Source organism: Macrobrachium nipponense, chromosome 8 (assembly GCF_015104395.2).
Source record: "Macrobrachium nipponense isolate FS-2020 chromosome 8, ASM1510439v2, whole genome shotgun sequence".
NCBI classification, from domain to species: domain Eukaryota; kingdom Metazoa; phylum Arthropoda; class Malacostraca; order Decapoda; family Palaemonidae; genus Macrobrachium; species Macrobrachium nipponense.
In genome coordinates, this window is record NC_087203.1 from 42460036 (window position 1) to 42475708 (window position 15673).

Consider the following 15673-nt stretch of genomic DNA (forward strand, 5'->3'; position numbering starts at 1 on the left):
CGATCGGATATATATGACGCCAGTCAATGGGGTGGGGGCGAGGGGGGGTGGTGTCGCAGTGTCAAAGCGTTTTTTGTCTCTGCAGTGACTGGTATGAAATCCGGCCCACAGCCTCCCTCACCTCTGTCACTTGCCAATCATAACCCGCTTAATATCGGAACCTGATAAACTGCGGCACATCCTTTAAGTGGGTGGATGGGTAGAGGAGGGTGGTATCAGGTCAGAATTCCTGATTGAAGTTCTCGGGGATGTTGTGTCATGTGTATTGATGGTGATTAATATTATAATTATTATAATAATTATGATTCATTATTATAATTATCATTTTTTATATTCATAATTATAAAAATCCTAATAACGAGAACAATATTTGAGCCTTCAATAATCACCTTGTTCTATTACATGGCTCATTATTCTGAATAAAACAAGAATACCTAGAGAGAGAGAGAGAGAGAGAGAGAGAGAGAGAGAGAGACCGAAGGAAATCTAAACGAATGCCCCCGAGCGCTAAGATAAACAACTTCATCAATTACTTGGAGTTTCATACATTCCTCTTTCCCAGTACAGCAAACAAACTGCGTGCGAGGAATTTATTAAAGTCTTCGAAACCAACCCTTGACTACTGTTGACATTCCATCGGTTTGCATACATTTAACTACCCTCTCAACCTGCGCATCCAATGTCTTCATTTCTGTCTCGCTGGGAGGTAGGGCAATTGCCCAAACGTCCCAAAACTTATCAATTTCAGACATTTTCCCGTGGCTATTCTAATGGAAAGCTGTAAATATTATCATCTTTTTTCTATCACAGTCCTCCTATTCGCCTGGGTGGTATTTATAGTCTGGGATGGGGTTCCGGGTTGCATCCTGCCTCTTTAGGAGTCCATCACTTTTCTTACTATGTGCGCCGTTTCTAGGATCACACTCTTCTGCATGAGTCCTGGAGCTACTTTGGCATTTAGTTTTTCCAGGTTCCTTTCCAGGGATCTTGGGATCGTGCCTAGTGTTCCTATGATTATGGGTACAATTTCCACTGGCATATCCCATATCCTTCTTATTTCTATTTTCAGGTCTTGATACTTATCCATTTTTCCCCTCTCTTTCCCCTTTCTCTCTCTTTAACTCTGGTGTCACATGGAATTGCGACATCAGTGAGTCTTTCTTCTTCACTTTGTCAATCATGTCACGTCTGGCCTATTTGCAGTACCACCCTATCTGTTTGATACATAGTCCCAGAGGATCTTCGCCTGATCGTTTTCCATCACTCCTTCAGGTTGGTGTTCGTACCACTTATTACTGCAAGGTAGCTGGTGCTTCTTGCACAGGCTTCAGTGGAGGGCTTTTCCCATTGAATCATGCCTCTTTTTGTACTGGTTCTGTGCAAGGGGTGGACATTCGCTCGCTATGTGGTTTATGGTCTCTTTTTTTCATAATGCGCTACCTGCATATTGGCGAGATGTTATTTCCATCTATCGTTCTTTGAACATATCTGGTACTAAGGGCCTGATCTTGAGCCACTGTTATCATTCCTTCAGTTTCCTTCTTGAGCTCTCCCCTCAGTAGCCATTGCCATGTTTCATCGCTGGCCAGTTCTTTATTATTATTATTATTATTATTATTATTATTATTATTATTATTATTATTAAGAAGAAGAAGAAGAACAGCAACATGACTTGAAAGCCAAAGTAATGGTACTTCTGCACATCCCAAAGTAATGGTACTTCTTCACATCACGAGACTTGGCAGCGAATGACGTTAAGTTTATCGATTTTCTGACAAATCGCGTTTCCGTGTTGCCGTTTTTGGGCAATAAGAACATAGAAGCCCATGAGCTGGCATTACGTGTGGGGGGGTGACTTGGCAACCGGTAGGCCTAAAACCCCTATTGATTTTAGGCATAAATACCATTAACACGAAAGCGGCAAATCCGATTGACAGGCCTGTGCTTCCGCGTGGTGATTTCGACAGTGGGAATGCTTCAGGAATGTCTATATTCCCAGGTACGTTTAGACATTACCAGAACTTGAAGACCTCGGATTTCAGAACTTTCAATTTCATCGCCATAATGGAAAAATGAAAGTTGTAAAACATCCTGCGTACGAAAACGAAGTTTTTAAGGAGACTCGACCGCCCCTATACTTTTAGATGAAATGTGAGAGTACAAATTTTATATTCAATGTTATTACAAAAAAATATTCAAGTGCTGCTGCATTTATCTGACTTCCCCCTAACTTATCTATATCAAATTATATAAAAAACGAAATTCTTATACATTTTAGTATATATATATATATATATATTATATATCTATATCTATATCTATAACTAGATATATATATGTTTGATATATGTATAAAATATATATAATTTAATACATATATTAAAATTATTTATATAGTAAAATATATATCTTAATATATATATATAGATTATATAAAAAACGATTCTGAGTATATATATATATATATATATATATATATATATGTATAGATTATATATATAGATATGATAGATTATTTATATAGATTAATATATATAGATATGTAATACATCTATAAATGATTTATATAGTAAATATATAGAGTATATATAGATTATATATATAATATATATAGAGATATAGACAATAAAATATACATATACGAAATTCTAATGTATTATACATTATTAAATAAATATATATATAAATTATATATTATATATATAATATATATTATATAATAGATATATTACAATATAATAAATAAATAGATAAATATATTATAGATATTTATATAATATATATTAGATATACTATTAAACCACTATATATATATATAGAGATTTCATTTTTATATTATACTTATATATATATTTTATATTTATATATATTTTATATATATATACATAGATATAATAATATATATATAATATATATAATATATATATATAATATAATATAGTATTATATATACTATTACAAACACACACTAAAATAAATTGACCCAATGGAATTTGGTCATAGCATAAAACCCAAAAAATCAAACTATCCCATAAAACAAAAAATCAGTGCAACATCAAAAGTGCATCGTCGAACAAACAAAACACAGCAAGCCCGCATACCTAAGGAACGTAAATAAATCCATTAAGTGCTTTTATATAAAAGTATAAAAGAAGAGAGACTATCGTGGCTGAGAAAGCGGATTAGACCAACGATACACACCGGAATCCGACCACACCGTGACTGAGGCGGTTCCGCGCCCTTCTAAGGAGGGAGGGAGGGAGGGGGGGCGGAGGAGGAGAGAGAGGAGAGACCGAGAGAGAGAGAGAAGAGAGAGAAGAGAGAGAGAGAGAGAGAGTTAGTACAAGAAGTGGAGGGGGGGGGGGGGGGGGGAGGAGGAGCAGCACCAGCAGCAGCACCAGCAGAAGAAGAAAAAGAAGAAGAAGAAGAAAAGAGAGAGAGAGAGAGAGAGAGAGAGAGAGAGAGAGAGACAGAGAAGGAGGAGGAGGTAGGAGGAGGAGGAGGAGGAGGAGGAGGAGGAAGGAGGAGGAGAGGAGAGAGAGAGAGAGAGAGAGAGAGAGAACGTTGGGTCCTGAGGTTAGTCGGAAGAAAAAAAAGAAAAGAAAAAAAAAAGCTTTTTCCTTCAAGACACCCGACACCCACGAGACCTCTCGGGACCCAGGTTCTTAATCCGGTCAAATGCACCGTAGTCATTATATCGTCACTGTACCGCCATCGTGCATAATCTCCAATTATTTCAGCCCGTGACGTCACCGCACTCCGCAGGGAGAGCTTCTCTTCCTATGGCGTTTGATTTACCAGTAAATTTTCATTCTATGCTTTACGTTAATGATCGTTTCTTCGTGTTAGAGTAAATATTTTACCTCTATGCCTTCCTGTAGCATTTTCGCCACAACGAAGTTCTTGCATTTTACTAATTTACCTGTAAATAATTCCTCTACGCTTTCCTGAAGCATTTTCGTCACAACGTTCTTGTATTTTACTAATTTACCTGTAAATATTCCCTCTATGCACTTCCTGTAGCATTTTCGCCACGACGAAGTTCTTGCATTTTACTAATTTACCTGTAAATATTCCCTGTATTTTCTCCCGAGGCCTTTTCACCAAAATCAAGTTCATTTAACCACTTACTCTGATATTCAGCTGAGAAAATTACGCCCTGCTGTATTTATGTTCATTATAAACCTTTTCCTACCGCGAACTGCAGCATACAAGCGGCCGCATTATACTACATTATATAAATACAAGTAATACGTCTATAAAACATTATACGTATAAATATAAGTCACCAAGAAAAGCATACAAACATAGAAGACTTAATTCGGTTCGAAATACATATTCAAAGACTGCGTTTCTCGAGAATCATAACGTAGAAATGTGCAATTTTAAAGCATACAACTTTCTAAAATTTCTTAACGTACCTTAGTATACTTTAACAAGAAAAGTGCTCTCCCAACATCAGCCTACATAATAATGAACAAAATGACCTTATATCACCTTGTCTCTGTATAGTTTATCCACATAAGCCCGTGATAACAAGCGAAACGGAATTAGAGGGAAATTGGTCTATATTCAAATGGCTTTCATCGATTGGTTTGATATACAAAACTGACGTTAAAACTACCAAAATCAAAACAAAAAACGTACCAGCAGAGTTGTAACTGCGGTGCACTAGACCGAGATACTGTGCCAATGCATGGCAACAAACAAATATTCAATAAAAGCAAGGCGTTATCAGACCTCCAGCTTAGTCGGGGGCGTGCTAAAATATACGGTTAAATAGAACGATGTTTCATTAACGACAATTAAAATAAATACGCTATATTTTATTATAAATAGTTTTTCTGTTTAACATGCACATTATTTTTTTTTACATTTTCACTCTAATAAATAAATCATAAACATCCTATCGTAAAATTCATGTATCTTTCACTCAACGCAAAACACCTTTTCAGTCCTTTTTAGGCTTTTGCACCCAACCTCCCAATAACAACAACAACAAAGTAGGATGTAGGCTTACTCCCCGAGTAAGCGAAAAGAAAGAACTTCGATCTTAACCTGCACTTACTGACAAGAAATGGGAACATGATCAGTCCCCGGGCCCCACAACCACCCACCCACTCCCCCACCTCCCACAATAAACATCCACTGTCTGAAACAAGACACCTTTTAAAGACATTTTAACAAACAAAAAAACCCTCAGGAGGACGATGTAAGTCACATTTATGTAATACGTAGGCCTAGTTTCAGGATGATGAATGTCAGAAACATAACGCTAGCTCTCATTAAAAGTACAAAAAAGGGCATCGTTTCTCGTTACAATTATAGTTCGTCATGTAGGCCTACCGGTGCATTTGTACACGAACTGAAATTCAAAATAAAATTTGTTCCTAGATGCATAATACGAGACCCTTTCAAAATCATCACACACACACTAACACATACATACATACACACATATACACACAAACAAACACACACACACATATATATCATATATATATATATATATATATATATATATATATATATATATATATATATATATATATATATTGTGTGCGCGCGCGTGTGTGTGTATTGCCAAATACGTATAGCAATTTTACCTAAGACTACATTCTCCCCACACATACATTTCAAAACGTTTTTTATACATACGTATTGAAAAAAATTTTTTCCAATCCTTTAATAATGGAAGATAAATGGACTGTCACTACAGCAAACTAAAAGAATCATTTATTTGTACCACTTCATCTCGATATATATATATTTTTTTTCTCTCGTATTTTCGAAGGGCTTTCGTTTCCACGTGGCCTACAAAAAAAAGAAAAAAAGAAAAAGAAAAAGGGAATGTTGTCAAATATCTGTACAGTACGTTCCCAAAATAACAAGACTAAAAAGAATGAATTCTGACAAATAGTTTTATTCTCTTGACACGTGGATGATTGATTGATTTCCGTATATTAGCGTCACTGCAGCGATGGTCATGCATCATATAAAGAACGACCCAATACAGTTCAGATGGCGTTGAACATCGGCAGTAAGAAAAATAACAATACTGATTGGTGACTTATAAAAATGCATTTAAGTTAAACTCATTCGATACTATAAATGAGCCAGAAATACTATAAACGAACTAGAAGTACTATAAACGAGGGGCAAAATGAATTGTTTCTGTATTATGAAAAAATCAACTAGATTTATTATTCACCCGTGGTAACGTGTGATAAATGAATCACATGCTATAGTGATTAAATATATATATATATATAATATATATATATATATATATATATATATATATATATATATATATATGAAATATATATATATATATATATATATATATATATTATATATATATAAATATATATATATAATATAAATATATATGTATATATATAATTTTTAATTTATATATTTATATAAATATATAACTATATATATAATAATATAGTATATATATATATATATAAAATATATATATATATATATATATAATATGATTATATATATATATATATATACCATATAGCATATACATACAGTGAGTGCCCACAGTCTGCGTAAGCGCTTGCACACTCTCATGCGCATATGATTCATGTACGTCGCCCATGACGAAGTTCCACCTCACCTAAATCGTTCCTCTGAGGCCCATTTGCTAACATTTGCTTCATTAAGTCGCACTGATAATTAATTAGCAGGACATAATTATGGCGCAATTCAACTCAGCATGCAATATGTCTAATTAATTCTCTTGGAAGTTATGAAACCCATTACCACATGACTGCAGAGTAATTTCATTCGTGGTAATGTCCGATTCTCTCTCTCTCTCTCTCCTTGTGGTATTTAAAACCAGAAAACGTTCATTTTAATTGATGAGAAAGTCACACGTGTGAAAATATGTGTAGGCTATGTGGTATGTGTGTGTGTATACGTCTGGTTGGTATGATGGTAGGTGGGGGGACGGACGAAATGGAAGATATATATGGGACTATATTATATATAATATAGTATATATATATATATATATATATATATATATATATATATATATATATATATATATATTGTGATAATTTGTGTTTCCATCTTGCAATTTATTCGAAAAAACTTTTTTAACTTTTGCCAGGACTGATGAATGTGTTTGAAGGCAACATGAAAACGTTTAACTAATAAATAATGTTTTTCTTGCCTTTTGTGTTTCTGGGACATTCTGAATTGTGAATGTTTTAAACACACCACACACACCACCACACACACGCACGACACACCACCAACACCACATAATATTATTATATTTACATGTGTATATAAATGACATGTATTGACGTGTGGGGGTGTTTATGAAACTACTGCTACCACGCGACAAAAAGCACGTATACGCAGAAAGAAAAACACACAGGGCAAAGCTACTGGAACGAGGACAAGAAGATACGTGACAAAAAACAACAAATTGACTACTACTATCATACTTCCTTAATTTAAAAAAAGTTACCCTACATAATGAAAATATCAATGGGCAATGAAAAAAAATTTACAGTAAAATATAAAGAAAAAATACTGTAAAGGAGTTACCTACAAAATAAAATAGCAATAGCACTACAAATAATATTTGATTTGATTTGATTTTTGGCATTATGGCAAGCACTGGGGAAGCTAAGGCCATTCAGCGCTAAACGGAAATTGACAGTTTAAAGGTTTGAAAGGTGTAACAGGAGGAAAACCTCAAAGCAGTTGCACTAAGAGTCAGTTGTTAGGAGAGGGTGGCCAGTAAGATGGAAGAAAGAGAATATGAACGGAGGTACAGTAAAAGGAATGAAAGTAGTTGCAGTTAGGGGCCGAAGGGACGCAGGTAATGCCTACATTGCACCGAATGAGGTACACTGACGGCACTACCCCCCTACGGGGTACAATAAAATAAAGAAGAAAAAAATAAAATTTCGTATTAAAAAAACACCCCTAGGCCCCAAAAAAAAATAAACTAAGGCAAATAAAGGAAAAAAAAAAACTTGCAATTAAATAAAGAATAAAAAGCCCAACAAAGATGACTGTAAAATTTCAAAGAACAATCGGTTCTCATCTTATGTCAAACCCAATAAAACCCAAGAAACCATACACCAGCGGGAGGCCGTAGAAATGGATCGTAAAGCGAGGCTGATCCTTCAATACTTCAAAACGTTAAGCTTGAAGTGCCACGTGTTGCGTTTTTCACTCTCTGCTGTCTGTAGGTTCGATCAAGTCTAAATATACCTGACGAACAGCCTAACTGGCCTTAATACTTGTGTGTCTAACCCGTGGCATACTAATGAAATACACAGACACGCAATACACACAGTAAAACTAAATGTAAATACTTAGAAGTAAACAAGTTACAAATTGAATTTGTGGGTTTCTTTTTCAACATTTGTTATTGTCGTCAATGTATGTATGTAATGTACGTTACTATATATATATATATATATATATATATATATATATATATATATATATATATATATATATATATATGTATATATTACATATATAGATTACTCACTATACACAAAAACATTGACACACAATTCATGAATTACGTGTAACTGTGTTAAATGAATCAATGTATGTCTGTATATATGTATGTATGTATGTATGCTTGTATGTATGTGCAATATATATATATATATATATATATATATATATATATATATATAAAGTTACTCATTATAGAAAAAAATATATCGACACATTCATGATTTACTAGTAACTTGTATGTATGTATGTATGTATGTATGTATGTATGCTCTCTAACTGGATTACAAAATGACTCCTCACAAGTTTTCTTGCATTAGACTAAGCCTAACAGAGAGAGAGAGAGAGAGAGAGAGAGAGAGAGAGAGAGAGAGAGAGATTCAGTATCAATATAAGATAAACTTAGCCACGGCCTTTCCTAGAACAATACATTAACGGCATCGATCCAGGACAAACATTTATTCGAAACAAACAACGGAGATGCGGCCGTTAACATTATAACTAAAGTAAAGTTGTTGTTCCTTTACCTGGAGCGTACACAGTTTAACTTAACTAGTTCAGCAGAGAACTGACTCGCTTTAATGCCAAAATAAAAATATTTTACCTTAAAAATCTATATAACTTTTTATTTTTTCAATAATTTAATTAAAGTCATATGCCATTGCCCCCTAAACCTAAAAAATAATAGGTACTCCGACAACACTTGCTCTTCTATTAACTTCAAATTTCCCCTGAGCATAAAAACTCACTAAAAGTTCTTTTCTCATAAAAATCGTTATAATTTTTTTTTCAGCAATTTATAATCTCGTTACCCACACGCTATACTCATATCACTTGCTCATTTGTTCACTTCAAATTTCCCCTGACTACTGAAAAGAACTCGTTAAAAGTTTCTTTTCCCATAGACATACATAAACTCTATTTATGCCTCACCAAGGATCAAATTCTCTCCGCCACAGACTTTCATTCAGACTAAACTCTCTTCCACAACAGACTGACATTTCTCCTAACTTCGCTTGGCTGAAGAATCCGCAACACACTGAATTTTCCAATCACCTAAAGCAGGTGTTCCTGATCCAGTCCCTTAAGTGGTGCCTCAATCTCCCCCCCCTCCCTCCCCCCAGGGGGTATCAAAACCGGTTCTTGGGGGGTTATCGAAAAAGGCATCCTGAAAAATATTAAATTAAGCTCTCAGTAGATAAAAAATCGTACTGAATGAGCGCAAATACTGTTGTGTCACGTGATGCGAAAAACAATCTAATATTGGATTTCTTTTGTATATTAAGAGTTGTACTTCATTCATCTATTTACTCAAATAAAATATAGGGAAAAAAAGGAGTCCATACAATTCAGCTGTTTGTTTATATCCGTCCAGTTTTCTCTTTTGTACTGAAATTAAAATTTAAAGTTGGGATAAGCAGTTTGATATTGGAAAGGAAGTATCAGGTTGACTTGTAGTTGAACATTGGGGTATCGGGACTGAAAAACCTTTAAAGAACCACTGACCTAAAGAATTTATATCAGGACTGAAAAACCTTTAAAGAACCACTGACCTAAATGATTTACAGCCTCGATTGCAGCGTAATACGTATGCTGTATAAGATATTTCATAATTCTGATGATCCTTCGCTGTCAGATCTTCCCCCACACTATATTATGATTGTTAAAAAAAACTGAACCCTATTCATATGGAAAGAGCTCACAGGGGCCACTAACTTGAAACTCAGTCTTCCAAAGAATATTATGGTGCTATTTCGATAGAAGTAACAGAAGGAAAGAAGAAATACAGAAAGAGGAGATCAGTTATTAGGCAATCAGATAAATTTCGGAATTAATAAATAAAATAAATAAAAAATTTAAATGGAGGTGAATGATTAAATACAAGAGAAATTGTATTAGGGGAAGTATTACATTCCATCAACGCTCGAACTTCCCAAGTTAAAATTGCCCAAAGTTTGGAATGACCTTTGTAACGTCACTGTAGTATATAGTATATAATTAGTTATCACATGTGTCCTACCTCACAGTTTGTCATTTATCTTATTAATTGCACTTGTTATACATTTGTTGTCATTTATCTTTCATATTTCATTTTTCACTACACTATTTCATACTTAATGCTGTGAGTCTTTCCCTACAGAGGCCCTTGGTCCTTAAGCATTCTGCTTTTCTAAATACGGTTGCAGCTTGGCTAATAATAATAATAATAATAATAATAATATAATAATAATAATAATAATAATAATAATAATAATAATAATAACTTCATTTAAACTGCACCTACACTTTCCAACTCAAAAGATCTCAATTCAACTCGAACTTTCCTATGATGAAACCCAATACTCTTTAAGCTTTTATTGAATGTCTTCTGTGATTTCCTTCCCGTAACAATACACACACACGCAACACACACACACTTGGTTTCCCATAGAATGATACTAAAATTCCGTCGATACTTTCATAACAAAAGATTTCAATTCTCACTAACATTTAAACCACTTTTTCGAAATTACTTTCTCAATTCTAAACTTTCTTTACCCACGGACATAAATTCCCGGAGAACTTCCCCTCCTCCTACCGATGGATTCCAATTCCCTCCAATCCACTTTTTCCCGACAATCCTCTATTCTCTTCACACCTTCCTCTTCTCCGGACTACAATAATTCTCCCTAAACTTTCGCTCCCCTATAGATTTCAATTGCCTTTCAACTTTTATTTTGCCGACGGGCTCCTGATCTCTTTCAACTTTCTTCTCTACAACCCGTTGCAAATGCAAAATCCCCCCTTCCCCCTTCCCCTGGGGAGACGACTGCTCGGTTCTATCGGCTCCAGCCTCCTCCTCCTCCTCCACTCCTCCTATTAGTACCCTCCACTACTCTCACCTTCTTCAACCTTCCCCCTCCTCCTCCTCCTCCTCCTCCCCTCCCTATTATACTACTTACCTCCCTCAACTTACTACACTTCCTCCTCCTAACCCTCCCACTCACCTATTTCCTTAATTTCCTACATCCTATTAGTACTACTACTCCTAGATTCTACCCTCACTATCCCTAATCATCACTTACTCTTAGAGTTTCATCATTATTCCCTTCCAACCTTACCCTCATACTCACTCATACTACATTACTATACCAAGAGTAACCATCCACCTACTTTCTCACCCATCCCACCTTCCTTCTTCCTATAGTACTACTATCCTCAAATTCTTCACCCTTCCCTCCCCTCTCCTCCTCCACCCTTTATACTACCATCCTCACGGCTTCACCCTTCCCTCCTCCTCCTCCTTCCTCCCTCCTTCCTCCTTCTTTTACCCTCCCCTCCTAATTAGTTTGCTACTCCTCCCCACTTCTTCGACCCCTCCACCTCCTTCCTCCTCATATTAGTACCCTTCCCACCTCTTCAACCTTTCCCCTCCTCCTCCCTCCTCCTCCTATTACTGCTACTCCTCACTTCTTTCACCTCCTCCTCCTCTTAGGTGCTACCTACACTCCTCACTCCTTCAACACTTCCCCCTTTCCTCCTCCTCCTCCTCCTATTAGTACTACTACCTCCTCTCTTAAACTTCAACCTATAAACCTCCTCCTCCTCCTCCTACTAGTATACCATTCCTCACCTAATTCACCCTTACCCTTCCCCTCCTCCTCCTCCTCCTCTAGTAGTACCATCCCTCACCTTCCTCACCCTTCCCTCCTCCTACCTCCTATTAGTACTACTACTCCTCACTTCTTCACCCTTCCCTCCTCCTCCTCCTCCTACTAGTACTACCACTCCTCACTTCTTCACCCTTCCCTCCCCTCCTCTCCTCCTCCTCCTTCTCCTCCTCCTCCTACTAGTACTACTACTCCTCACTTCTTCACCCTTCCCTCTCGATTTCTTCAGCTCCTTCGTGTAAAAGGAAGTAACACACCTTTAATGGCGCTGAGCTCCTGATGAAACTTTTCAAAAGGCACTTTATTTTGTAGCCACGTCTTTTTGTACTAATAGGATTAATCAGAGAGAGAGAGAGAGAGGAGAGAGAGAGAGAGAGAGAGAGAGAGAGGTAATGTGTCACCCTCGCCCCCTAGTACCTAGGCCCACATTAAGACTAGGCCTACATTTCCGAAGGAGTGAACATCTTTCCAGTTGCTCTCAAGTATGAAAGAAGCTTGTAGGCCTAATTGAAAACAAACAATAACGCTGTCCAAAGGCTGATAAGAATTTAGATACGCTACGGCTATTGAACAAGGGCAAACGCTTGCTAAACGCAACCTAGGCCTAATGCCACGACCTTACGAAAAGTACGGTATTATTCATTAGCCTTCAACAGTACAATGTTTACAAATAGGTAAACGAGCACGTTAATGATAACAAATAATAAGTCTGCTAACAGTAATAACGATAAGTCTGCTAACAGTTACAACGATTATCAACACAACTAGTTTTCACATAAAAGAACGTCCCCCTACGCATGTCAGATGTCCGTCATGTTGATTGAAAAACGTACGAAACCCAGATTTAAAGAGCTATTACACGACATGAAATTATGACGACTTGATATTCATGGCGCATTATCTTCTTAATAAATAAAAGTCTTCGTGAGTCGCTTTTTGCACGAAATAACGACGGGCAATCCGGCTCAAATTGAATCCAAATGAAACAACATCGAGACAAATCCTTGAAAAAAGATGTCACTAAACGAACTGAACTCCCAAGGTTCTTAAAACGCACGAATTCTTCAAAGTCTTTCAATTCTTCCGCACAGACGCTTATCCCTCGTAACGACCGATATGAAAGGATTATAAACAGACGTAACAAGACGTAACTCGACGAAAAGCAGAAAATAATTACATAAAAAAACACGACCCTTTTATTTGTCGATTTATTTATTTTTATTTTTTTTTTTTTTAACGACGTCAAGCAGAAACGACTGAGGGGAGTATATAGACTGGGATCCCCCTATAATTCAGTATTAATACTATTCCGTCTTGCATTTTAATGCATTTTATCTATTTATATATTTAAAATATATTTTTTCTTTTTAAATAAGTGGGGTCTCTTATTTCTGTATTTCCCTTTACTTCCTCTTACATCTCCCTAATGAACACCATATTCTTTGAAAGCTAGAATTTCAAGTCAATGGGCCCCTGTGGTGCTTGTTCCATGTGAATAGGTTTCATGCTATAATAAGATATAATAATAATAATAATAATAATAATAATAATAATACTAATAAAGTTAATAATAATAATAATAATAACTAATAATAATAATCATAATAATATGTTTTTATTATAAATAATGGCAGAATTCACAGAGTTGATTTTGTACAAAATTCTTTCAATTCTCCTCAAGAATTGTCTTTCTGGCACGCTGGTATTACTAAGCACTGCCCAAAATAATACCAGCGTGCCAGAAAGACAATTATCAGGAGACCTGAAAGAATTTTGTACAGAATCAATTCGGTGAATTCTGTCATTATTCTTTAATAAAACATGTTTGAAAGAAGGTCTGTTTCCAACATACACAAATAATTATAATAATAATAATAATAATAATAATAATAATAATAATAATAATAATAATAATAATAATAAAATAATAATAAATACCATCCAGTCGAACTGGAGGACTGTGATAGACCACCAAATAATAATAATAATAATAATAATAATAAAATAATAATAATAATAATAATAATGAACACAAAAGTATATTCACAGAAACAAAAGATATTACCACGAAGAGACCAGGTTCATCTCAGTTTGGGTACAGGCTGCTCTATGAGCAAGAGCCCGTGCTGGCATAAGGCCAGCTTAATCTCGAACAACATCTCGGTTTCTCTTGTTTGGGATGAAAACAGCTTAATATGACAATTCCTAGATGCCAACTCGACGTGATTATTTAAAACAAAAATAATTCTGTATATTTAATCTGCGTGTGTGGATAGATGTACTGATTCCGCTCGTTTTAGTCTATATACAATGAAAAAAAATGCTAAATTAACTATTGTTTAATCCAATAAAAAAAATGCCTATATCGAAGTACTGTTTCATCACAATAAAAAAAAAAATGCTATATTAAGTGTTCATCTCATCCCCCCCCCCCCCCCAAAGGAAAAAATGCCATATTAAGTATTGTTGATACCAATAAAAAATTATATATTAAGTATTGTTTATCCCAATAAAAATACTATATCAAGTATTGTTTATCCGAATAAAAATACCATATTAATTATTGTTTATTCAAATAAAAAATGCTATATTAAGTATTATTTATTCCAATAAAAAATGCTATAAGTATTAGTTTATTACAATAAAAAAAATGCTATATTAACTATTGCTTATCACAATAAAAAATCCTATATTAAGCGTTGCTTATTCCAATAAAAATGCTATATTAAGTATTGTTTATTCCAATAAAAATGCCATAATAATAAGTAATAACAAATTAACTACCGAAATGCATTGAATCATATACCTCCCGAGATGTGGAGCCACCTGATTAACGTGTACTCCGAAGCAAATTTGATCTTTAAAATGTCCTCCTGAAGAACCAAGAATACTACGAGCTGAAGTCCACTTACGCACCGAAAATAAATTTGCCTACAGCGTATAGGCCTACCCAGAATAGCTTTAGTTTATTATTTTACTCTATGAATAATTTTAAAAGTAAAACCTATACTTCACATTTTACCAAGTTTATCATGGGTATAATAAGGGCTCCACTTTGACCTAACAAAATGGCCAACCCTTCGCCCCCTCCGGCCACCCCACCCGCAAAAAAAAAAAAAAAAAAAAAAAAAAAAAAAAAAAAAAAAAATCTTGACGGTCAAGTCTACATGAAGCGTGAAATAATGAAACCTAAGGCATTATAATTTCTTCCTGCACAATATTGACTTAATATTTACGACTCTGTTATATAATCAAATGTCGAACCGATTAGTTTCTGGTAACTAAGGCCCAAGAATGCAGAAAGGACATGTATGCAAAATGTGACATCCTAACACCTGAAAAAATAAAGTTGGAACCTTTTAATTTAAGATTATTGCAGTTGAATGGGGGAAAAAGAAAAATATTGAATAAATATACAGATATTGCAGCTGAATGGGAAAAAAATTGAATAAATATTAGTGAATGAAAAAAAAAAGGCAATATTACTGCCTGTCCATAAGCGATTAAAGTGT